Raw genomic sequence first — 18,212 nt, forward strand, 5'->3', positions numbered from 1 at the left:
CTCATTTATTTCGTTTTCCTTGAGGGGTTAATACCGTGGTCACTAACAAGCAGCGACTAAGAAGTTCCTAGTCAATCCGGGGGAGAAAAGGGAGGACACACGCGCTCGCTATAAATGAATATTGCGGACCAAACATTCCGGGTGCGATCATACCAGCACTAATGCACCGGATCCCATCAGAACTCCGCAGTTAAGCGTGCTTGGGCGAGAGTAGTACTAGGATGGGTGACCTCCTGGGAAGTCCTCGTGTTGCACCCCTGAAAACATCATTTTTTTTTCCCCTTTAATAATCCACTTACGGCTCAAAAGTTTGTATTTTTTGTTTTAAATCTTTAAAAACTCATTTATTTCGTTTTCCTTGAGGGGTTAATACCGTGGCCACTAACAAGCAGCGAATAAGAAGTTCCTAGTCAATCCGGGGGAGAAAAGGGAGGACACACGCGCTCGCTATAAATGAGTATTGCGGACCAAACATTCCGGGTGCGATCATACCAGCACTAATGCACCGGATCCCATCAGAACTCCGCAGTTAAGCGTGCTTGGGCGAGAGTAGTACTAGGATGGTTGACCTCCTGGGAAGTCCTCGTGTTGCACCCCTGAAAACATCATTTTTTTTTCCCTTTAAAAATCCACTTACGGCTCAAAAGTTTGTATTTTTTGTTTTAAATCTTTAAAAACTCATTTATTTCGTTTTCCTTGAGGGGTTAATACCGTGGTCACTAACAAGCAGCGAATAAGAAGTTCCTAGTCAATCCGGGAAAGAAAAGGGAGGACACACGCGCTCGCTATAAATGAATATTGCGGACCAAACATTCCGGGTGCGATCATACCAGCACTAATGCACCGGATCCCATCAGAACTCCGCAGTTAAGCGTGCTTGGGCGAGAGTAGTACTAGGATGGGTGACCTCCTGGGAAGTCCTCGTGTTGCACCCCTGAAAACATCATTTTTTTTTTCCCTTTAAAAATCCACTTACGGCTCAAAAGTTTGTATTTTTTGTTTTAAATCTTTAAAAACTCATTTATTTCGTTTTCCTTGAGGGGTTAATACCGTGGTCACTAACAAGCAGCGAATAAGAAGTTCCTAGTCAATCCGGGGGAGAAAAGGGAGGACACACGCCCTCGCTATAAATGAATATTGCGGACCAAACATTCCGGGTGCGATCATACCAGCACTAACGCACCTGATCCCATCAGAACTCCGCAGTTAAGCGTGCTTGGGCGAGAGTAGTACTAGGATGGGTGACCTCCTGGGAAGTCCTCGTGTTGCACCCCTGAAAACATCATTTTTTTTTCCCTTTAAAAATCCACTTACGGCTCAAAAGTTTGTATTTTTTGTTTTAAATCTTTAAAAACTCATTTATTTCATTTTCCTTGAGGGGTTAATACCGTGGTCACTAACAAGCAGCGAATAAGAAGTTCCTAGTCAATCCGGGAAAGAAAAGGGAGGACACACGCGCTCGCTATAAATGAATATTGCGGACCAAACATTCCGGGTGCGATCATACCAGCACTAATGCACAGGATCCCATCAGAACTCCGCAGTTAAGCGTGCTTGGGCGAGAGTAGTACTAGGATGGGTGACCTCCTGGGAAGTCCTCGTGTTGCACCCCTGAAAACATCATTTTTTTTTTCCCTTTAAAAATCCACTTACGGCTCAAAAGTTTGTATTTTTTGTTTTAAATCTTTAAAAACTCATTTATTTCGTTTTCCTTGAGGGGTTAATACCGTGGTCACTAACAAGCAGCGAATAAGAAGTTCCTAGTCAATCCGGGGGAGAAAAGGGAGGACACACGCACTCGCTATAAATGAATATTGCGGACCAAACATTCCGGGTGCGATCATACCAGCACTAATGCAACGGATCCCATCAGAACTCCGCAGTTAAGCGTGCTTGGGCGAGAGTAGTACTAGGATGGGTGACCTCCTGGGAAGTCCTCGTGTTGCACCCCTGAAAACATCATTTTTTTTTTCCCTTTAAAAATCCACTTACGGCTCAAAAGTTTGTATTTTTTGTTTTAAATCTTTAAAAGCTCATTTATTTCGTTTTCCTTGAGGGGTTAATACCGTGGTCACTAACAAGCAGCGAATAAGAAGTTCCTAGTCAATCCGGGGGAGAAAAGGGAGGACACACGCGCGCGCTATAAATGAATATTGCGGACCAAACATTCCGGGTTCGATCATACCAGCACTAATGCACCGGATCCCATCAGAACTCCGCAGTTAAGCGTGCTTGGGCGAGAGTAGTACTAGGATGGGTGACCTCCTGGGAAGTCCTCGTGTTGCACCCCTGAAAACATCATTTTTTTTTTTCCCTTTAAAAATCCACTTACGGCTCAAAAGTTTGTATTTTTTGTTTTAAATATTTAAAAACTCATTTATTTCGTTTTCCTTGAGGGGTTAATACCGTGGTCACTAACAAGCAGCGAATAAGAAGTTCCTAGACAATCCGGGGGAGAAAAGGAAGGACACACGCGCTTGCTATAAATGAATATTGCGGACCAAACATTCCGGGTGCGATCATACCAGCACTAATGCACCGGATCCCATCAGAACTCCGCAGTTAAGCGTGCTTGGGCGAGAGTAGTACTAGGATGGGTGACCTCCTGGGAAGTCCTTGTGTTGCACCCCTGAAAACATCATTTTTTTTTTCCCTTTAAAAATCCACTTACGGCTCAAAAGTTTGTATTTTTTGTTTTAAATCTTTAAATCTATAAATGAATATTGCGGACCAAACATTCCGGGTGCGATCATACCAGCACTAATGCACCGGATCCCATCAGAACTCCTCAGTTAAGCGTGCTTGGGCGAGAGTAGTACTAGGATGGGTGACCTCCTGGGAAGTCCTCGTGTTGCACCCCTGAAAATATCATTTTTTTTTTCCCTTTAAAAATCCACTTACGGCTCAAAAGTTTGTATTTTTAGTTTTAAATCTTTAAAAACTCATTTATTTCGTTTTCCTTGAGGGGTTAATACCGTGGTCACTAACAAGCAGCGAATAAGAAGTTCCTAGTCAATCCGGGAAAGAAAAGGGAGGACACACGCGCTCGCTATAAATGAATATTGCGGACCAAACATTCCGGGTGCGATCATACCAGCACTAATGCACCGGATCCCATCAGAACTCCGCAGTTAAGCGTGCTTGGGCGAGAGTAGTACTAGGATGGGTGACCTCCTGGGAAGTCCTCGTGTTGCACCCCTGAAAACATCATTTTTTTTTTCCCTTTAAAAATCCACTTACGGCTCAAAAGTTTGTATTTTTTGTTTTAAATCTTTAAAAACTCATTTATTTCGTTTTCCTTGAGGGGTTAATACCGTGGTCACTAACAAGCAGCGAATAAGAAGTTCCTAGTCAATCCGGGGGAGAAAAGGGAGGACACACGCGCTCGCTATAAATGAATATTGCGGACCAAACATTCCGGGTGCGATCATACCAGCACTAATGCAACGGATCCCATCAGAACTCCGCAGTTAAGCGTGCTTGGGCGAGAGTAGTACTAGGATGGGTGACCTCCTGGGAAGTCCTCGTGTTGCACCCCTGAAAACATCATTTTTTTTTTCCCTTTAAAAATCCACTTACGGCTCAAAAGTTTGTATTTTTTGTTTTAAATCTTTAAAAGCTCATTTATTTTGTTTTCCTTGAGGGGTTAATACCGTGGTCACTAACAAGCAGCGAATAAGAAGTTCCTAGTCAATCCGGGGGAGAAAAGGGAGGACACACGCGCTCGCTATAAATGAATATTGCGGACCAAACATTCCGGGTGCGATCATACCAGCACTAATGCACCGGATCCCATCAGAACTCCGCAGTTAAGCGTGCTTGGGCGAGAGTAGTACTAGGATGGGTGACCTCCTGGGAAGTCCTCGTGTTGCACCCCTGAAAACATCATTTTTTTTTTTCCCTTTAAAAATCCACTTACGGCTCAAAAGTTTGTATTTTTTGTTTTAAATCTTTAAAAACTCATTTATTTCGTTTTCCTTGAGGGGTTAATACCGTGGTCACTAACAAGCAGCGAATAAGAAGTTCCTAGTCAATCCGGGGGAGAAAAGGGAGGACACACGCGCTCGCTATAAATGAATATTGCGGACCAAACATTACGGGTGCGATCATACCAGCACTAATGCACCAGATCCCATCAGAACTCCGCAGTTAAGCGTGCTTGGGCGAGAGTAGTACTAGGATGGGTGACCTCCTGGGAAGTCCTCGTGTTGCACCCCTGAAAACATCATTTTTTTTTCCCTTTAAAAATCCACTTACGGCTCAAAAGTTTGTATTTTTTGTTTTAAATCTTTAAATCTATAAATGAATATTGCGGACCAAACATTCCGGGTGCGATCATACCGGCACTAATGCACCGGATCCCATCAGAACTCCGCAGTTAAGCGTGCTTGGGTGAGAGTAGTACTAGGATGGGTGACCTCCTGGGAAGTCCTCGTGTTGCACCCCTGAAAACATCATTTTTTTTTCCCTTTAAAAATCCACTTACGGCTTAAAAGTTTGTATTTTTTGTTTTAAATCTTTAAAAACTCATTAATTTTGTTTTCCTTTAGGGGTTAATACCGTGGTCACTAACAAGCAGCGAATAAGAAGTTCCTAGTCAATCCGGGGGAGAAAAGGGAGGACACACGCGCTCGCTATAAATGAATATTGCGGACCAAACATTCCGGGTGCGATCATACCAGCACTAACGCACCGGATCCCATCAGAACTCCGCAGTTAAGCGTGCTTGGGCGAGAGTAGTACTAGGATGGGTGACCTCCTAGGAAGTCCTCGTGTTGCACCCCTGAAAACATCATTTTTTTTTCCCTTTAAAAATCCACTTACGGCTCAAAAGTTTGTATTTTTTGTTTTAAATCTTTAAAAACTCATTTATTTCGTTTTCCTTGAGGGGTTAATACCGTGGTCACTAACAAGCAGCGAATAAGAAGTTCCTAGTCAATCCGGGAAAGAAAAGGGAGGACACACGCGCTCGCTATAAATGAATATTGCGGACCAAACATTCCGGGTGCGATCATACCAGCACTAATGCACCGGATCCCATCAGAACTCCGCAGTTAAGCGTGCTTGGGCGAGAGTAGTACTAGGATGGGTGACCTCCTGGGAAGTCCTCGTGTTGCACCCCTGAAAACATCATTTTTTTTTTCCCTTTAAAAATCCACTTACGGCTCAAAAGTTTGTATTTTTTGTTTTAAATCTTTAAAAACTCATTTATTTCGTTTTCCTTGAGGGGTTAATACCGTGGTCACTAACAAGCAGCGAATAAGAAGTTCCTAGTCAATCCGGGGGAGAAAAGGGAGGACACACGCGCTCGCTATAAATGAATATTGCGGACCAAACATTCCGGGTGCGATCATACCAGCACTAATGCAACGGATCCCATCAGAACTCCGCAGTTAAGCGTGCTTGGGCGAGAGTAGTACTAGGATGGGTGACCTCCTGGGAAGTCCTCGTGTTGCACCCCTGAAAACATCATTTTTTTTTTCCCTTTAAAAATCCACTTACGGCTCAAAAGTTTGTATTTTTTGTTTTAAATCTTTAAAAGCTCATTTATTTCGTTTTCCTTGAGGGGTTAATACCGTGGTCACTAACAAGCAGCGAATAAGAAGTTCCTAGTCAATCCGGGGGAGAAAAGGGAGGACACACGCGCTCGCTATAAATGAATATTGCGGACCAAACATTCCGGGTGCGATCATACCAGCACTAATGCACCGGATCCCATCAGAACTCCGCAGTTAAGCGTGCTTGGGCGAGAGTAGTACTAGGATGGGTGACCTCCTGGGAAGTCCTCGTGTTGCACCCCTGAAAACATCATTTTTTTTTTTCCCTTTAAAAATCCACTTACGGCTCAAAAGTTTGTATTTTTTGTTTTAAATCTTTAAAAACTCATTTATTTCGTTTTCCTTGAGGGGTTAATACCGTGGTCACTAACAAGCAGCGAATAAGAAGTTCCTAGACAATCCGGGGGAGAAAAGGAAGGACACACGCGCTTGCTATAAATGAATATTGCGGACCAAACATTCCGGGTGCGATCATACCAGCACTAATGCACCGGATCCCATCAGAACTCCGCAGTTAAGCACGCTTGGGCGAGAGTAGTACTAGGATGGGTGACCTCCTGGTAAGTCCTCGTGTTGCACCCCTGAAAACATCATTTTTTTTTTCCCTTTAAAAATCCACTTACGGCTCAAAAGTTTGTATTTTTTGTTTTAAATCTTTAAATCTATAAATGAATATTGCGGACCAAACATTCCGGGTGCGATCATACCGGCACTAATGCACCGGATCCCATCAGAACTCCGCAGTTAAGCGTGCTTGGGCGAGAGTAGTACTAGGATGGGTGACCTCCTGGGAAGTCCTCGTGTTGCACCCCTGAAAACATCATTTTTTTTTTCCCTTTAAAAATCCACTTACGGCTCAAAAGTTTGTATTTTTTGATTTAAATCTTTAAAAACTCATTTATTTCGTTTTCCTTGAGGGGTTAATACCGTGGTCACTAACAAGCAGCGAATAAGAAGTTCCTAGTCAATCCGGGGGAGAAAAGGAAGGACACACGCGCTCGCTATAAATGAATATTGCGGACCAAACATTCCGGGTGGGATCATACCAGCACTAATGCACCGGATCTCATCAGAACTCCGCAGTTAAGCGTGCTTGGGCGAGAGTAGTACTAGGATGGGTGCCCTCCTGGGAAGTCCTCGTGTTGCACCCCTGAAAACATCATTTTTTTTTTCCCTTTAAAAATCCACTTACGGCTCAAAAGTTTGTATTTTTAGTTTTAAATCTTTAAAAACTCATTTATTTCGTTTTCCTTGAGGGGTTAATACCGTGGTCACTAACAAGCAGCGAATAAGAAGTTCCTAGTCAATCCGGGAAAGAAAAGGCAGGACACACGCGCTCGCTATAAATGAATATTGCGGACCAAACATTCCGGGTGCGATCATACCAGCACTAATGCACCGGATCCCATCAGAACTCCGCAGTTAAGCGTGCTTGGGCGAGAGTAGTACTAGGATGGGTGACCTCCTGGGAAGTCCTCGTGTTGCACCCCTGAAAACATCATTTTTTTTTCCCTTTAAAAATCCACTTACGGCTCAAAAGTTTGTATTTTTTGTTTTAAATCTTTAAAAACTCATTTATTTCGTTTTCCTTGAGGGGTTAATACCGTGGTCACTAACAAGCAGCGAATAAGAAGTTCCTAGTCAATCCGGGGGAGAAAAGGGAGGACACACGCGCTCGCTATAAATGAATATTGCGGACCAAACATTCCGGGTGCGATCATACCAGCACTAATGCACCGGATCCCATCAGAACTCCGCAGTTAAGCGTGCTTGGGCGAGAGTAGTACTAGGATGGGTGACCTCCTGGGAAGTCCTCGTGTTGCACCCCTGAAAACATTATTTTTTTTTTCCCTTTAAAAATCCACTTACGGCTCAAAAGTTTGTATTTTTTGTTTTAAATCTTTAAAAACTCATTTATTTCGTTTTCCTTGAGGGGTTAATACCGTGGTCACTAACAAGCAGCGAATAAGAAGTTCCTAGTCAATCCGGGGGAGAAAAGGGAGGACACACGCGCTCGCTATAAATGAATATTGCGGACCAAACATTCCGGGTGCGATCATACCAGCACTAATGCATCGGATCCCATCAGAACTCCGCAGTTAAGCGTGCTTGGGCGAGAGTAGTACTAGGATGGGTGACCTCCTGGGAAGTCCTCGTGTTGCACCCCTGAAAACATCATTTTTTTTTTCCCTTTAAAAATCCACTTACGGCTCAAAAGTTTGTATTTTTTGTTTTAAATCTTTAAAAACTCATTTATTTCGTTTTCCTTGAGGGGTTAATACCGTGGTCACTAACAAGCAGCGAATAAGAAGTTCCTAGACAATCCGGTGGAGAAAAGGAAGGACACACGCGCTTGCTATAAATGAATATTGCGGACCAAACATTCCGGGTGCGATCATACCAGCACTAATGCACCGGATCCCATCAGAACTCCGCAGTTAAGCACGCTTGGGCGAGAGTAGTACTAGGATGGGTGACCTCCTGGTAAGTCCTCGTGTTGCACCCCTGAAAACATCATTTTTTTTTTCCCTTTAAAAATCCACTTACGGCTCAAAAGTTTGTATTTTTTGTTTTAAATCTTTAAATCTATAAATGAATATTGCGGACCAAACATTCCGGGTGCGATCATACCAGCACTAATGCACCGGATCCCATCAGAACTCCGCAGTTAAGCGTGCTTGGGCGAGAGTAGTACTAGGATGGGTGACCTCCTGGGAAGTCCTCGTGTTGCACCCCTGAAAACATCATTTTTTTTTTCCCTTTAAAAATCCACTTACGGCTCAAAAGTTTGTATTTTTTGATTTAAATCTTTAAAAACTCATTTATTTCGTTTTCCTTGAGGGGTTAATACCGTGGTCACTAACAAGCAGCGAATAAGAAGTTCCTAGTCAATCCGGGGGAGAAAAGGAAGGACACACGCGCTCGCTATAAATGAATATTGCGGACCAAACATTCCGGGTGGGATCATACCAGCACTAATGCACCGGATCTCATCAGAACTCCGCAGTTAAGCGTGCTTGGGCGAGAGTAGTACTAGGATGGGTGCCCTCCTGGGAAGTCCTCGTGTTGCACCCCTGAAAACATCATTTTTTTTTTCCCTTTAAAAATCCACTTACGGCTCAAAAGTTTGTATTTTCTGTTTTAAATCTTTAAAAACTCATTTATTTCGTTTCCTTGAGGGGTTAATACCGTGGTCACTAACAAGCAGCGAATAAGAAGTTCCTAGTCAATCCGGGGGAGAAAAGGGAGGACACACGCGCTCGCTATAAATGAATATTGCGGACCAAACATTCCGGGTGCGATCATACCAGCACTAATGCACCGGATCCCATCAGAACTCCGCAGTTAAGCGCGCTTGGGCGAGAGTAGTACTAGGATGGGTGACCTCCTGGGAAGTCCTCGTGTTGCACCCCTGAAAACATCATTTTTTTTTCCCTTTAAAAATCCACTTACGGCTCAAAAGTTTGTATTTTTTGTTTTAAATCTTTAAAAACTCATTTATTTCGTTTTCCTTGAGGGGTTAATACCGTGGTCACTAACAAGTAGCGAATAAGAAGTTCCTAGTCAATCCGGGGGAGAAAAGGGAGGACACACGCGCTCGCTATAAATGAATATTGCGGACCAAACATTCCGGGTGCGATCATACCAGCACTAATGCACCGGATCCCATCAGAACTCCGCAGTTAAGCGTGCTTGGGCGAGAGTAGTACTAGGATGGGTGACGTCCTGGGAAGTCCTCGTGTTGCACCTCAGAAAACATCATTTTTTTTTTTCCCTTTAAAAATCCACTTACGGCTCAAAAGTTTGTAGTTTTTGTTTTAAATCTTTAAAAACTCATTTATTTCGTTTTCCTTGAGGGGTTAATACCGTGGTCACTAACAAGCAGCGAATAAGAAGTTCCTAGTCAATCCGGGGGAGAAAAGGGAGGACACACGCGCTCGCTATAAATGAATATTGCGGACCAAACATTACGGGTGCGATCATACCAGCACTAATGCACCGGATCCCATCAGAACTCCGCAGTTAAGCGTGCTTGGGCGAGAGTAGTACTAGGATGGGTGACCTCCTGGGAAGTCCTCGTGTTGCACCCCTGAAAACATCATTTTTTTTTCCCTTTAAAAATCCACTTACGGCTCAAAAGTTTGTATTTTTTGTTTTAAATCTTTAAATCTATAAATGAATATTGCGGACCAAACATTCCGGGTGCGATCATACCAGCACTAATGCACCGGATCCCATCAGAACTCCGCAGTTAAGCGTGCTTGGGCGAGAGTAGTACTAGGATGGGTGACCTCCTGGGAAGTCCTCGTGTTGCACCCCTGAAAACATCATTTTTTTTTCCCTTTAAAAATCCACTTACGGCTTAAAAGTTTGTATTTTTTGTTTTAAATCTTTAAAAACTCATTAATTTTGTTTTCCTTTAGGGGTTAATACCGTGGTCACTAACAAGCAGCGAATAAGAAGTTCCTAGTCAATCCGGGGGAGAAAAGGGAGGACACACGCGCTCGCTATAAATGAATATTGCGGACCAAACATTCCGGGTGCGATAATACCAGCACTAATGCACCGGATCCCATCAGAACTCCGCAGTTAAGCGTGCTTGGGCGAGAGTAGTACTAGGATGGGTGACGTCCTGGGAAGTCCTCGTGTTGCACCCCTGAAAACATCATTTTTTTTTTTCCCTTTAAAAATCCACTTACGGCTCAAAAGTTTGTATTTTTTGTTTTAAATCTTTAAAAACTCATTTATTTCGTTTTCCTTGAGGGGTTAATACCGTGGTCACTAACAAGCAGCGAATAAGAAGTTCCTAGTCAATCCGGGGGAGAAAAGGGAGGACACACGCGCTCGCTATAAATGAATATTGCGGACCAAACATTCCGGGTGCGATCATACCAGCATTAATGCACCGGATCCCATCAGAACTCCGCAGTTAAGCGTGCTTGGGCGAGAGTAGTACTAGGATGGGTGACCTCCTGGGAAGTCCTCGTGTTGCACCCCTGAAAACATCATTTTTTTTTCCCTTTAAAAATCCACTTACGGCTCAAAAGTTTGTATTTTTTGTTTTAAATCTTTAAAAACTCATTTATTTCGTTTTCCTTGAGGGGTTAATACCGTTGTCACTAACAAGCAGCGAATAAGAAGTTCCTAGTCAATCCGGGGGAGAAAAGGGAGGACGCACGCGCTCGCTATAAATGAATATTGCGGACCAAACATTCCGGGTGCGATCATACCAGCACTAATGCACCGGATCCCATCAGAACTCCGCAGTTAAGCGTGCTTGGGCGAGAGTAGTACTAGGATGGGTGACCTCCTGGGAAGTGCTCGTGTTGCACCCCTGAAAAGATCATTTTTTTTTTCCCTTTAAAAATCCACTTACGGCTCAAAAGTTTGTATTTTTTGTTTTAAATCTTTAAAAACTCATTTATTTCGTTTTCCTTGAGGGGTTAATACCGTGGTCACTAACAAGCAGCGAATAAGAAGTTCCTAGTCAATCCGGGGGAGAAAAGGGAGGACACACGCGCGCGCTATAAATGAATATTGCGGACCAAACATTCCGGGTGCGATCATACCAGCACTAATGCACCGGATCCCATCAGAACTCCGCAGTTAAGCGTGCTTGGGCGAGAGTAGTACTAGGATGGGTGACCTCCTGGGAAGTCCTCGTGTTGCACCCCTGAAAACATCATTTTTTTTTTCCCTTTAAAAATCCACTTACGGCTCAAAAGTTTGTATTTTTTGTTTTAAATCTTTAAAAACTCATTTATTTCGTTTTCCTTGAGGGGTTAATACCGTGGCCACTAACAAGCAGCGAATAAGAAGTTCCTAGTCAATCCGGGGGAGAAAAGGGAGGACACACGCGCTCGCTATAAATGAATATTGCGGACCAAACATTCCGGGTGCGATCATACCAGCACTAATGCACCGGATCCCATCAGAACTCCGCAGTTAAGCGTGCTTGGGCGAGAGTAGTACTAGGATGGGTGACCTCCTGGGAAGTCCTCGTGTTGCACCCCTGAAAACATCATTTTTTTTTTCCCTTTAAAAATCCACTTACGGCTCAAAAGTTTGTATTTTTTGTTTTAAATCTTTAAAAACTCATTTATTTCGTTTTCCTTGAGGGGTTAATACCGTGGATACTAACAAGCAGCGAATAAGAAGTTCCTAGTCAATCCGGGGGAGAAAAGGGAGGACACACGCGCTCGCTATAAATGAATATTGCGGACCAAACATTCCGGGTGCGATCATACCAGCACTAATGCACCGGATCCCATCAGAACTCCGCAGTTAAGCGTGCTTGGGCGAGAGTAGTACTAGGATGGGTGACCTCCTGGGAAGTCCTCGTGTTGCACCCCTGAAAACATCATTTTTTTTTTCCCTTTAAAAATCCACTTACGGCTCAAAAGTTTGTATTTTTTGATTTATATCTTTAAAAACTCATTTATTTCGTTTTCCTTGAGGGGTTAATACCGTGGTCACTAACAAGCAGCGAATAAGAAGTTCCTAGTCAATCCGGGGGAGAAAAGGAAGGACACACGCGCTCGCTATAAATGAATATTGCGGACCAAACATTCCGGGTGGGATCATACCAGCACTAATGCACCGGATCTCATCAGAACTCCGCAGTTAAGCGTGCTTGGGCGAGAGTAGTACTAGGATGGGTGACCTCCTGGGAAGTCCTCGTCTTGCACCCCTGAAAACATCATTTTTTTTTTCCCTTTAAAAATCCACGTACGGCTCAAAAGTTTGTATTTTTTGTTTTAAATCTTTAAATCTACAAATGAATATTGCGGACCAAACATTCCGGGTGCGATCATACCAGCACTAATGCACCGGATCCCATCAGAACTCCGCAGTTAAGCGTGCTTGGGCGAGAGTAGTACTAGGATGGGTGCCCTCCTGGGAAGTCCTCGTGTTGCACCCCTGAAAACATCATTTTTTTTTTCCCTTTAAAAATCCACTTACGGCTCAAAAGTTTGTATTTTCTGTTTTAAATCTTTAAAAACTCATTTATTTCGTTTCCTTGAGGGGTTAATACCGTGGTCACTAACAAGCAGCGAATAAGAAGTTCCTAGTCAATCCGGGGGAGAAAAGGGAGGACACACGCGCTCGCTATAAATGAATATTGCGGACCAAACATTCCGGGTGCGATCATACCAGCACTAATGCACCGGATCCCATCAGAACTCCGCAGTTAAGCGCGCTTGGGCGAGAGTAGTACTAGGATGGGTGACCTCCTGGGAAGTCCTCGTGTTGCACCCCTGAAAACATCATTTTTTTTTCCCTTTAAAAATCCACTTACGGCTCAAAAGTTTGTATTTTTTGTTTTAAATCTTTAAAAACTCATTTATTTCGTTTTCCTTGAGGGGTTAATACCGTGGTCACTAACAAGTAGCGAATAAGAAGTTCCTAGTCAATCCGGGGGAGAAAAGGGAGGACACACGCGCTCGCTATAAATGAATATTGCGGACCAAACATTCCGGGTGCGATCATTCCAGCACTAATGCACCGGATCCCATCAGAACTCCGCAGTTAAGCGTGCTTGGGCGAGAGTAGTACTAGGATGGGTGACGTCCTGGGAAGTCCTCGTGTTGCACCCCAGAAAACATCATTTTTTTTTTTCCCTTTAAAAATCCACTTACGGCTCAAAAGTTTGTATTTTTTGTTTTAAATCTTTAAAAACTCATTTATTTCGTTTTCCTTGAGGGGTTAATACCGTGGTCACTAACAAGCAGCGAATAAGAAGTTCCTAGTCAATCCGGGGGAGAAAAGGGAGGACACACGCGCTCGCTATAAATGAATATTGCGGACCAAACATTACGGGTGCGATCATACCAGCACTAATGCACCGGATCCCATCAGAACTCCGCAGTTAAGCGTGCTTGGGCGAGAGTAGTACTAGGATGGGTGACCTCCTGGGAAGTCCTCGTGTTGCACCCCTGAAAACATCATTTTTTTTTCCCTTTAAAAATCCACTTACGGCTCAAAAGTTTGTATTTTTTGTTTTAAATCTTTAAATCTATAAATGAATATTGCGGACCAAACATTCCGGGTGCGATCATACCAGCACTAATGCACCGGATCCCATCAGAACTCCGCAGTTAAGCGTGCTTGGGCGAGAGTAGTACTAGGATGGGTGACCTCCTGGGAAGTCCTCGTGTTGCACCCCTGAAAACATCATTTTTTTTTCCCTTTAAAAATCCACTTACGGCTTAAAAGTTTGTATTTTTTGTTTTAAATCTTTAAAAACTCATTAATTTTGTTTTCCTTTAGGGGTTAATACCGTGGTCACTAACAAGCAGCGAATAAGAAGTTCCTAGTCAATCCGGGGGAGAAAAGGGAGGACACACGCGCTCGCTATAAATGAATATTGCGGACCAAACATTCCGGGTGCGATCATACCAGCACTAATGCACCGGATCCCATCAGAACTCCGCAGTTAAGCGTGCTTGGGCGAGAGTAGTACTAGGATGGGTGACGTCCTGGGAAGTCCTCGTGTTGCACCCCTGAAAACATCATTTTTTTTTTCCCTTTAAAAATCCACTTACGGCTCAAAAGTTTGTATTTTTTGTTTTAAATCTTTAAAAACTCATTTATTTCGTTTTCCTTGAGGGGTTAATACCGTGGTCACTAACAAGCAGCGAATAAGAAGTTCCTAGTCAATCCGGGGGAGAAAAAGGACGACACACGCGCTCACTATAAATGAATATTGCGGACCAAACATTCCGGGTGCGATCATACCAGCACTAATGCACCGGATCCCATCAGAACTCCGCAGTTAAGCGTGCTTGGGCGAGAGTAGTACTAGGATGGGTGACCTCCTGGGAAGTCCTCGTGTTGCACCCCTGAAAACATCATTTTTTTTTTCCCTTTAAAAATGCACTTACGGCTCAAAAGTTTGTATTTTTTGTTTTAAATCTTTAAAAACTCATTTATTTCGTTTTCCTTGAGGGGTTAATACCGTGGTCACTAACAAGCAGCGAATAAGAAGTTCCTAGTCAATCCGGGGGAGAAAAGGGAGGACACACGCGCTCGCTATAAATGAATATTGCGGAACAAACATTCCGGGTGCGATCATACCAGCACTAATGCATCGGATCCCATCAGAACTCCGCAGTTAAGCGTGCTTGGGCGAGAGTAGTACTAGGATGGGTGACCTCCTGCGAAGTCCTCGTGTTGCACCCCTGAAAACATCATTTTTTTTTTCCCTTTAAAAATCCACTTACGGCTCAAAAGTTTGTATTTTTTGTTTTAAATCTTTAAAAACTCATTTATTTCGTTTTCCTTGAGGGGTTAATACCGTGGTCACTAACAAGCAGCGAATAAGAAGTTCCTAGTCAATCCGGGGGAGAAAAGGGAGGACACACGCGCTCGCTATAAATGAATATTGCGGACCAAACATTCCGGGTGCGATCATACCAGCACTAATGCACCGGATCCCATCAGAACTCCGCAGTTAAGCGTGCTTGGGCGAGAGTAGTACTAGGATGGGTGACCTCCTGGGAAGTCCTCGTGTTGCACCCCTGAAAACATCATTTTTTTTTCCCTTTAAAAATCCACTTACGGCTCAAAAGTTTGTATTTTTTGTTTTAAATCTTTAAAAACTCATTTATTTCGTTTTCCTTGAGGGGTTAATACCGTGGTCACTAACAAGCAGCGAATAAGAAGTTCCTAGTCAATCCGGGGGAGAAAAGGGAGGACGCACGCGCTCGCTATAAATGAATATTGCGGACCAAACATTCCGGGTGCGATCATACCAGCACTAATGCACCGGATCCCATCAGAACTCCGCAGTTAAGCGTGCTTGGGCGAGAGTAGTACTAGGATGGGTGACCTCCTGGGAAGTGCTCGTGTTGCACCCCTGAAAAGATCATTTTTTTTTTCCCTTTAAAAATCCACTTACGGCTCAAAAGTTTGTATTTTTTGTTTTAAATCTTTAAAAACTCATTTATTTCGTTTTCCTTGAGGGGTTAATACCGTGGTCACTAACAAGCAGCGAATAAGAAGTTCCTAGTCAATCCGGGGGAGAAAAGGGAGGACACACGCGCGCGCTATAAATGAATATTGCGGACCAAACATTCCGGGTGCGATCATACCAGCACTAATGCACCGGATCCCATCAGAACTCCGCAGTTAAGCGTGCTTGGGCGAGAGTAGTACTAGGATGGGTGACCTCCTGGGAAGTCCTCGTGTTGCACCCCTGAAAACATCATTTTTTTTTTCCCTTTAAAAATCCACTTACGGCTCAAAAGTTTGTATTTTTTGTTTTAAATCTTTAAAAACTCATTTATTTCGTTTTCCTTGAGGGGTTAATACCGTGGCCACTAACAAGCAGCGAATAAGAAGTTCCTAGTCAATCCGGGGGAGAAAAGGGAGGACACACGCGCTCGCTATAAATGAATATTGCGGACCAAACATTCCGGGTGCGATCATACCAGCACTAATGCACCGGATCCCATCAGAACTCCGCAGTTAAGCGTGCTTGGGCGAGAGTAATACTAGGATGGGTGACCTCCTGGGAAGTCCTCGTGTTGCACCCCTGAAAACATCATTTTTTTTTTCCCTTTAAAAATCCACTTACGGCTCAAAAGTTTGTATTTTTTGTTTTAAATCTTTAAAAACTCATTTATTTCGTTTTCCTTGAGGGGTTAATACCGTGGATACTAACAAGCAGCGAATAAGAAGTTCCTAGTCAATCCGGGGGAGAAAAGGGAGGACACACGCGCTCGCTATAAATGAATATTGCGGACCAAACATTCCGGGTGCGATCATACCAGCACTAATGCACCGGATCCCATCAGAACTCCGCAGTTAAGCGTGCTTGGGCGAGAGTAGTACTAGGATGGGTGACCTCCTGGGAAGTGCTCGTGTTGCACCCCTGAAAAGATCATTTTTTTTTTCCCTTTAAAAATCCACTTACGGCTCAAAAGTTTGTATTTTTTGTTTTAAATCTTTAAAAACTCATTTATTTCGTTTTCCTTGAGGGGTTAATACCGTGGTCACTAACAAGCAGCGAATAAGAAGTTCCTAGTCAATCCGGGGGAGAAAAGGGAGGACACACGCGCTCGCTATAAATGAATATTGCGGACCAAACATTCCGGGTGCGATCATACCAGCACTAATGCATCGGATCCCATCAGAACTCCGCAGTTAAGCGTGCTTGGGCGAGAGTAGTACTAGGATGGGTGACCTCCTGCGAAGTCCTCGTGTTGCACCCCTGAAAACATCATTTTTTTTTTCCCTTTAAAAATCCACTTACGGCTCAAAAGTTTGTATTTTTTGTTTTAAATCTTTAAAAACTCATTTATTTCGTTTTCCTTGAGGGGTTAATACCGTGGTCACTAACAAGCAGCGAATAAGAAGTTCCTAGTCAATCCGGGGGAGAAAAGGGAGGACACACGCGCTCGCTATAAATGAATATTGCAGACCAAACATTCCAGGTGCGATCATACCAGCACTAATGCACCGGATCCCATCAGAACTCCGCAGTTAAGCGTGCTTGGGCGAGAGTAGTACTAGGATGGGTGACCTCCTGGGAAGTCCTCGTGTTGCACCCCTGAAAACATCATTTTTTTTTCCCTTTAAAAATCCACTTACGGCTCAAAAGTTTGTATTTTTTGTTTTAAATCTTTAAAAACTCATTTATTTCGTTTTCCTTGAGGGGTTAATACCGTGGTCACTAACAAGCAGCGAATAAGAAGTTCCTAGTCAATCCGGGGGAGAAAAGGGAGGACGCACGCGCTCGCTATAAATGAATATTGCGGAACAAACATTCCGGGTGCGATCATACCAGCACTAATGCACCGGATCCCATCAGAACTCCGCAGTTAAGGGTGCTTGGGCGAGAGTAGTACTAGGATGGGTGACCTCCTGGGAAGTGCTCGTGTTGCACCCCTGAAAAGATCATTTTTTTTTTCCCTTTAAAAATCCACTTACGGCTCAAAAGTTTGTATTTTTTGTTTTAAATCTTTAAAAACTCATTTATTTCGTTTTCCTTGAGGGGTTAATACCGTGGTCACTAACAAGCAGCGAATAAGAAGTTCCTAGTCAATCCGGGGGAGAAAAGGGAGGACACACGCGCGCGCTATAAATGAATATTGCGGACCAAACATTCCGGGTGCGATCATACCAGCACTAATGCACCGGATCCCATCAGAACTCCGCAGTTAAGCGTGCTTGGGCGAGAGTAGTACTAGGATGGGTGACCTCCTGGGAAGTCCTCGTGTTGCACCCCTGAAAACATCATTTTTTTTTTCCCTTTAAAAATTCACTTACGGCTCAAAAGTTTGTATTTTTTGTTTTAAATCTTTAAAAACTCATTTATTTCGTTTTCCTTGAGGGGTTAATACCGTGGCCATTAACAAGCAGCGAATAAGAAGTTCCTAGTCAATCCGGGGGAGAAAAGGGAGGACACACGCGCTCGCTATAAATGAATATTGCGGACCAAACATTCCAGGTGCGATCATACCAGCACTAATGCACCGGATCCCATCAGAACTCCGCAGTTAAGCGTGCTTGGGCGAGAGTAGTACTAGGATGGGTGATCTCCTGGGAAGTCCTCGTGTTGCACCCCTGAAAACATCATTTTTTTTTTCCCTTTAAAAATCCACTTACGGCTCAAAAGTTTGTATTTTTTGTTTTAAATCTTTAAAAACT

At 43.6% G+C, this 18,212-nt stretch overlaps 56 non-coding genes across 56 annotated transcripts; all 56 read left to right on the forward strand.

Annotated features, from left to right (window-relative positions):
- The first annotated feature begins 139 nt into the window (after positions 1 to 139).
- LOC133825991 (5S ribosomal RNA) lies at positions 140 to 258 on the forward strand. Its single transcript, XR_009888729.1, has one exon. It is a non-coding gene; the product is annotated as a 5S ribosomal RNA (ribosomal RNA).
- A 220-nt stretch (positions 259 to 478) lies between these two features.
- Positions 479 to 597, forward strand: LOC133826385 (5S ribosomal RNA). Its single transcript, XR_009889108.1, has one exon. It is a non-coding gene; the product is annotated as a 5S ribosomal RNA (ribosomal RNA).
- Positions 598 to 816: 219 nt separating this feature from the next.
- Positions 817 to 935, forward strand: LOC133825992 (5S ribosomal RNA). Its single transcript, XR_009888730.1, has one exon. It is a non-coding gene; the product is annotated as a 5S ribosomal RNA (ribosomal RNA).
- A 220-nt stretch (positions 936 to 1,155) lies between these two features.
- LOC133826622 (5S ribosomal RNA) lies at positions 1,156 to 1,274 on the forward strand. The gene has a single exon (XR_009889337.1). It is a non-coding gene; the product is annotated as a 5S ribosomal RNA (ribosomal RNA).
- A 219-nt stretch (positions 1,275 to 1,493) lies between these two features.
- LOC133826542 (5S ribosomal RNA) lies at positions 1,494 to 1,612 on the forward strand. Its single transcript, XR_009889259.1, has one exon. It is a non-coding gene; the product is annotated as a 5S ribosomal RNA (ribosomal RNA).
- Positions 1,613 to 1,832: 220 nt separating this feature from the next.
- LOC133826522 (5S ribosomal RNA) lies at positions 1,833 to 1,951 on the forward strand. The gene has a single exon (XR_009889239.1). It is a non-coding gene; the product is annotated as a 5S ribosomal RNA (ribosomal RNA).
- Positions 1,952 to 2,171: 220 nt separating this feature from the next.
- On the forward strand, positions 2,172 to 2,290 carry LOC133826750 (5S ribosomal RNA). The gene has a single exon (XR_009889462.1). It is a non-coding gene; the product is annotated as a 5S ribosomal RNA (ribosomal RNA).
- A 221-nt stretch (positions 2,291 to 2,511) lies between these two features.
- LOC133826180 (5S ribosomal RNA) lies at positions 2,512 to 2,630 on the forward strand. The gene has a single exon (XR_009888911.1). It is a non-coding gene; the product is annotated as a 5S ribosomal RNA (ribosomal RNA).
- A 111-nt stretch (positions 2,631 to 2,741) lies between these two features.
- Positions 2,742 to 2,860, forward strand: LOC133826581 (5S ribosomal RNA). The gene has a single exon (XR_009889296.1). It is a non-coding gene; the product is annotated as a 5S ribosomal RNA (ribosomal RNA).
- Positions 2,861 to 3,080: 220 nt separating this feature from the next.
- Positions 3,081 to 3,199, forward strand: LOC133825993 (5S ribosomal RNA). The gene has a single exon (XR_009888731.1). It is a non-coding gene; the product is annotated as a 5S ribosomal RNA (ribosomal RNA).
- Positions 3,200 to 3,419: 220 nt separating this feature from the next.
- LOC133826523 (5S ribosomal RNA) lies at positions 3,420 to 3,538 on the forward strand. The gene has a single exon (XR_009889240.1). It is a non-coding gene; the product is annotated as a 5S ribosomal RNA (ribosomal RNA).
- A 220-nt stretch (positions 3,539 to 3,758) lies between these two features.
- LOC133825994 (5S ribosomal RNA) lies at positions 3,759 to 3,877 on the forward strand. The gene has a single exon (XR_009888732.1). It is a non-coding gene; the product is annotated as a 5S ribosomal RNA (ribosomal RNA).
- Positions 3,878 to 4,098: 221 nt separating this feature from the next.
- On the forward strand, positions 4,099 to 4,217 carry LOC133826396 (5S ribosomal RNA). The gene has a single exon (XR_009889119.1). It is a non-coding gene; the product is annotated as a 5S ribosomal RNA (ribosomal RNA).
- A 110-nt stretch (positions 4,218 to 4,327) lies between these two features.
- LOC133826457 (5S ribosomal RNA) lies at positions 4,328 to 4,446 on the forward strand. The gene has a single exon (XR_009889175.1). It is a non-coding gene; the product is annotated as a 5S ribosomal RNA (ribosomal RNA).
- Positions 4,447 to 4,665: 219 nt separating this feature from the next.
- On the forward strand, positions 4,666 to 4,784 carry LOC133826321 (5S ribosomal RNA). The gene has a single exon (XR_009889045.1). It is a non-coding gene; the product is annotated as a 5S ribosomal RNA (ribosomal RNA).
- A 219-nt stretch (positions 4,785 to 5,003) lies between these two features.
- LOC133825995 (5S ribosomal RNA) lies at positions 5,004 to 5,122 on the forward strand. Its single transcript, XR_009888733.1, has one exon. It is a non-coding gene; the product is annotated as a 5S ribosomal RNA (ribosomal RNA).
- Positions 5,123 to 5,342: 220 nt separating this feature from the next.
- Positions 5,343 to 5,461, forward strand: LOC133826525 (5S ribosomal RNA). The gene has a single exon (XR_009889242.1). It is a non-coding gene; the product is annotated as a 5S ribosomal RNA (ribosomal RNA).
- A 220-nt stretch (positions 5,462 to 5,681) lies between these two features.
- On the forward strand, positions 5,682 to 5,800 carry LOC133825996 (5S ribosomal RNA). The gene has a single exon (XR_009888734.1). It is a non-coding gene; the product is annotated as a 5S ribosomal RNA (ribosomal RNA).
- A 221-nt stretch (positions 5,801 to 6,021) lies between these two features.
- On the forward strand, positions 6,022 to 6,140 carry LOC133827281 (5S ribosomal RNA). The gene has a single exon (XR_009889976.1). It is a non-coding gene; the product is annotated as a 5S ribosomal RNA (ribosomal RNA).
- A 111-nt stretch (positions 6,141 to 6,251) lies between these two features.
- Positions 6,252 to 6,370, forward strand: LOC133826077 (5S ribosomal RNA). Its single transcript, XR_009888812.1, has one exon. It is a non-coding gene; the product is annotated as a 5S ribosomal RNA (ribosomal RNA).
- Positions 6,371 to 6,590: 220 nt separating this feature from the next.
- On the forward strand, positions 6,591 to 6,709 carry LOC133826924 (5S ribosomal RNA). The gene has a single exon (XR_009889629.1). It is a non-coding gene; the product is annotated as a 5S ribosomal RNA (ribosomal RNA).
- A 220-nt stretch (positions 6,710 to 6,929) lies between these two features.
- LOC133825997 (5S ribosomal RNA) lies at positions 6,930 to 7,048 on the forward strand. The gene has a single exon (XR_009888735.1). It is a non-coding gene; the product is annotated as a 5S ribosomal RNA (ribosomal RNA).
- Positions 7,049 to 7,267: 219 nt separating this feature from the next.
- Positions 7,268 to 7,386, forward strand: LOC133825999 (5S ribosomal RNA). Its single transcript, XR_009888737.1, has one exon. It is a non-coding gene; the product is annotated as a 5S ribosomal RNA (ribosomal RNA).
- Positions 7,387 to 7,606: 220 nt separating this feature from the next.
- Positions 7,607 to 7,725, forward strand: LOC133826424 (5S ribosomal RNA). Its single transcript, XR_009889145.1, has one exon. It is a non-coding gene; the product is annotated as a 5S ribosomal RNA (ribosomal RNA).
- A 220-nt stretch (positions 7,726 to 7,945) lies between these two features.
- On the forward strand, positions 7,946 to 8,064 carry LOC133827282 (5S ribosomal RNA). The gene has a single exon (XR_009889977.1). It is a non-coding gene; the product is annotated as a 5S ribosomal RNA (ribosomal RNA).
- Positions 8,065 to 8,175: 111 nt separating this feature from the next.
- Positions 8,176 to 8,294, forward strand: LOC133826000 (5S ribosomal RNA). Its single transcript, XR_009888738.1, has one exon. It is a non-coding gene; the product is annotated as a 5S ribosomal RNA (ribosomal RNA).
- A 220-nt stretch (positions 8,295 to 8,514) lies between these two features.
- LOC133826926 (5S ribosomal RNA) lies at positions 8,515 to 8,633 on the forward strand. The gene has a single exon (XR_009889630.1). It is a non-coding gene; the product is annotated as a 5S ribosomal RNA (ribosomal RNA).
- Positions 8,634 to 8,852: 219 nt separating this feature from the next.
- On the forward strand, positions 8,853 to 8,971 carry LOC133826469 (5S ribosomal RNA). The gene has a single exon (XR_009889187.1). It is a non-coding gene; the product is annotated as a 5S ribosomal RNA (ribosomal RNA).
- A 219-nt stretch (positions 8,972 to 9,190) lies between these two features.
- LOC133826894 (5S ribosomal RNA) lies at positions 9,191 to 9,309 on the forward strand. Its single transcript, XR_009889600.1, has one exon. It is a non-coding gene; the product is annotated as a 5S ribosomal RNA (ribosomal RNA).
- Positions 9,310 to 9,530: 221 nt separating this feature from the next.
- On the forward strand, positions 9,531 to 9,649 carry LOC133826001 (5S ribosomal RNA). The gene has a single exon (XR_009888739.1). It is a non-coding gene; the product is annotated as a 5S ribosomal RNA (ribosomal RNA).
- Positions 9,650 to 9,759: 110 nt separating this feature from the next.
- Positions 9,760 to 9,878, forward strand: LOC133826002 (5S ribosomal RNA). Its single transcript, XR_009888740.1, has one exon. It is a non-coding gene; the product is annotated as a 5S ribosomal RNA (ribosomal RNA).
- Positions 9,879 to 10,097: 219 nt separating this feature from the next.
- LOC133826920 (5S ribosomal RNA) lies at positions 10,098 to 10,216 on the forward strand. Its single transcript, XR_009889625.1, has one exon. It is a non-coding gene; the product is annotated as a 5S ribosomal RNA (ribosomal RNA).
- Positions 10,217 to 10,437: 221 nt separating this feature from the next.
- Positions 10,438 to 10,556, forward strand: LOC133826187 (5S ribosomal RNA). The gene has a single exon (XR_009888918.1). It is a non-coding gene; the product is annotated as a 5S ribosomal RNA (ribosomal RNA).
- Positions 10,557 to 10,775: 219 nt separating this feature from the next.
- On the forward strand, positions 10,776 to 10,894 carry LOC133826245 (5S ribosomal RNA). The gene has a single exon (XR_009888974.1). It is a non-coding gene; the product is annotated as a 5S ribosomal RNA (ribosomal RNA).
- A 220-nt stretch (positions 10,895 to 11,114) lies between these two features.
- Positions 11,115 to 11,233, forward strand: LOC133826003 (5S ribosomal RNA). The gene has a single exon (XR_009888741.1). It is a non-coding gene; the product is annotated as a 5S ribosomal RNA (ribosomal RNA).
- A 220-nt stretch (positions 11,234 to 11,453) lies between these two features.
- LOC133826004 (5S ribosomal RNA) lies at positions 11,454 to 11,572 on the forward strand. The gene has a single exon (XR_009888742.1). It is a non-coding gene; the product is annotated as a 5S ribosomal RNA (ribosomal RNA).
- A 220-nt stretch (positions 11,573 to 11,792) lies between these two features.
- LOC133826005 (5S ribosomal RNA) lies at positions 11,793 to 11,911 on the forward strand. Its single transcript, XR_009888743.1, has one exon. It is a non-coding gene; the product is annotated as a 5S ribosomal RNA (ribosomal RNA).
- Positions 11,912 to 12,131: 220 nt separating this feature from the next.
- On the forward strand, positions 12,132 to 12,250 carry LOC133826962 (5S ribosomal RNA). The gene has a single exon (XR_009889666.1). It is a non-coding gene; the product is annotated as a 5S ribosomal RNA (ribosomal RNA).
- Positions 12,251 to 12,361: 111 nt separating this feature from the next.
- LOC133826342 (5S ribosomal RNA) lies at positions 12,362 to 12,480 on the forward strand. The gene has a single exon (XR_009889065.1). It is a non-coding gene; the product is annotated as a 5S ribosomal RNA (ribosomal RNA).
- A 219-nt stretch (positions 12,481 to 12,699) lies between these two features.
- LOC133826470 (5S ribosomal RNA) lies at positions 12,700 to 12,818 on the forward strand. Its single transcript, XR_009889188.1, has one exon. It is a non-coding gene; the product is annotated as a 5S ribosomal RNA (ribosomal RNA).
- A 219-nt stretch (positions 12,819 to 13,037) lies between these two features.
- Positions 13,038 to 13,156, forward strand: LOC133826935 (5S ribosomal RNA). Its single transcript, XR_009889639.1, has one exon. It is a non-coding gene; the product is annotated as a 5S ribosomal RNA (ribosomal RNA).
- Positions 13,157 to 13,377: 221 nt separating this feature from the next.
- LOC133826007 (5S ribosomal RNA) lies at positions 13,378 to 13,496 on the forward strand. The gene has a single exon (XR_009888744.1). It is a non-coding gene; the product is annotated as a 5S ribosomal RNA (ribosomal RNA).
- A 110-nt stretch (positions 13,497 to 13,606) lies between these two features.
- Positions 13,607 to 13,725, forward strand: LOC133826008 (5S ribosomal RNA). Its single transcript, XR_009888745.1, has one exon. It is a non-coding gene; the product is annotated as a 5S ribosomal RNA (ribosomal RNA).
- A 219-nt stretch (positions 13,726 to 13,944) lies between these two features.
- LOC133826700 (5S ribosomal RNA) lies at positions 13,945 to 14,063 on the forward strand. The gene has a single exon (XR_009889412.1). It is a non-coding gene; the product is annotated as a 5S ribosomal RNA (ribosomal RNA).
- A 220-nt stretch (positions 14,064 to 14,283) lies between these two features.
- On the forward strand, positions 14,284 to 14,402 carry LOC133826009 (5S ribosomal RNA). Its single transcript, XR_009888746.1, has one exon. It is a non-coding gene; the product is annotated as a 5S ribosomal RNA (ribosomal RNA).
- Positions 14,403 to 14,622: 220 nt separating this feature from the next.
- Positions 14,623 to 14,741, forward strand: LOC133826688 (5S ribosomal RNA). Its single transcript, XR_009889401.1, has one exon. It is a non-coding gene; the product is annotated as a 5S ribosomal RNA (ribosomal RNA).
- A 220-nt stretch (positions 14,742 to 14,961) lies between these two features.
- On the forward strand, positions 14,962 to 15,080 carry LOC133826011 (5S ribosomal RNA). The gene has a single exon (XR_009888748.1). It is a non-coding gene; the product is annotated as a 5S ribosomal RNA (ribosomal RNA).
- A 219-nt stretch (positions 15,081 to 15,299) lies between these two features.
- Positions 15,300 to 15,418, forward strand: LOC133826246 (5S ribosomal RNA). The gene has a single exon (XR_009888975.1). It is a non-coding gene; the product is annotated as a 5S ribosomal RNA (ribosomal RNA).
- Positions 15,419 to 15,638: 220 nt separating this feature from the next.
- Positions 15,639 to 15,757, forward strand: LOC133826012 (5S ribosomal RNA). Its single transcript, XR_009888749.1, has one exon. It is a non-coding gene; the product is annotated as a 5S ribosomal RNA (ribosomal RNA).
- Positions 15,758 to 15,977: 220 nt separating this feature from the next.
- LOC133826493 (5S ribosomal RNA) lies at positions 15,978 to 16,096 on the forward strand. Its single transcript, XR_009889210.1, has one exon. It is a non-coding gene; the product is annotated as a 5S ribosomal RNA (ribosomal RNA).
- Positions 16,097 to 16,316: 220 nt separating this feature from the next.
- On the forward strand, positions 16,317 to 16,435 carry LOC133826248 (5S ribosomal RNA). Its single transcript, XR_009888976.1, has one exon. It is a non-coding gene; the product is annotated as a 5S ribosomal RNA (ribosomal RNA).
- Positions 16,436 to 16,655: 220 nt separating this feature from the next.
- LOC133826689 (5S ribosomal RNA) lies at positions 16,656 to 16,774 on the forward strand. Its single transcript, XR_009889402.1, has one exon. It is a non-coding gene; the product is annotated as a 5S ribosomal RNA (ribosomal RNA).
- A 220-nt stretch (positions 16,775 to 16,994) lies between these two features.
- Positions 16,995 to 17,113, forward strand: LOC133826332 (5S ribosomal RNA). The gene has a single exon (XR_009889055.1). It is a non-coding gene; the product is annotated as a 5S ribosomal RNA (ribosomal RNA).
- Positions 17,114 to 17,332: 219 nt separating this feature from the next.
- Positions 17,333 to 17,451, forward strand: LOC133826319 (5S ribosomal RNA). The gene has a single exon (XR_009889043.1). It is a non-coding gene; the product is annotated as a 5S ribosomal RNA (ribosomal RNA).
- Positions 17,452 to 17,671: 220 nt separating this feature from the next.
- Positions 17,672 to 17,790, forward strand: LOC133826013 (5S ribosomal RNA). The gene has a single exon (XR_009888750.1). It is a non-coding gene; the product is annotated as a 5S ribosomal RNA (ribosomal RNA).
- A 220-nt stretch (positions 17,791 to 18,010) lies between these two features.
- LOC133826701 (5S ribosomal RNA) lies at positions 18,011 to 18,129 on the forward strand. Its single transcript, XR_009889413.1, has one exon. It is a non-coding gene; the product is annotated as a 5S ribosomal RNA (ribosomal RNA).
- The last annotated feature ends 83 nt before the right edge of the window (positions 18,130 to 18,212 follow it).

This window comes from Humulus lupulus, chromosome 3 (assembly GCF_963169125.1).
Source record: "Humulus lupulus chromosome 3, drHumLupu1.1, whole genome shotgun sequence".
In the NCBI taxonomy this organism is placed as follows: Eukaryota; Viridiplantae; Streptophyta; class Magnoliopsida; order Rosales; family Cannabaceae; genus Humulus; species Humulus lupulus.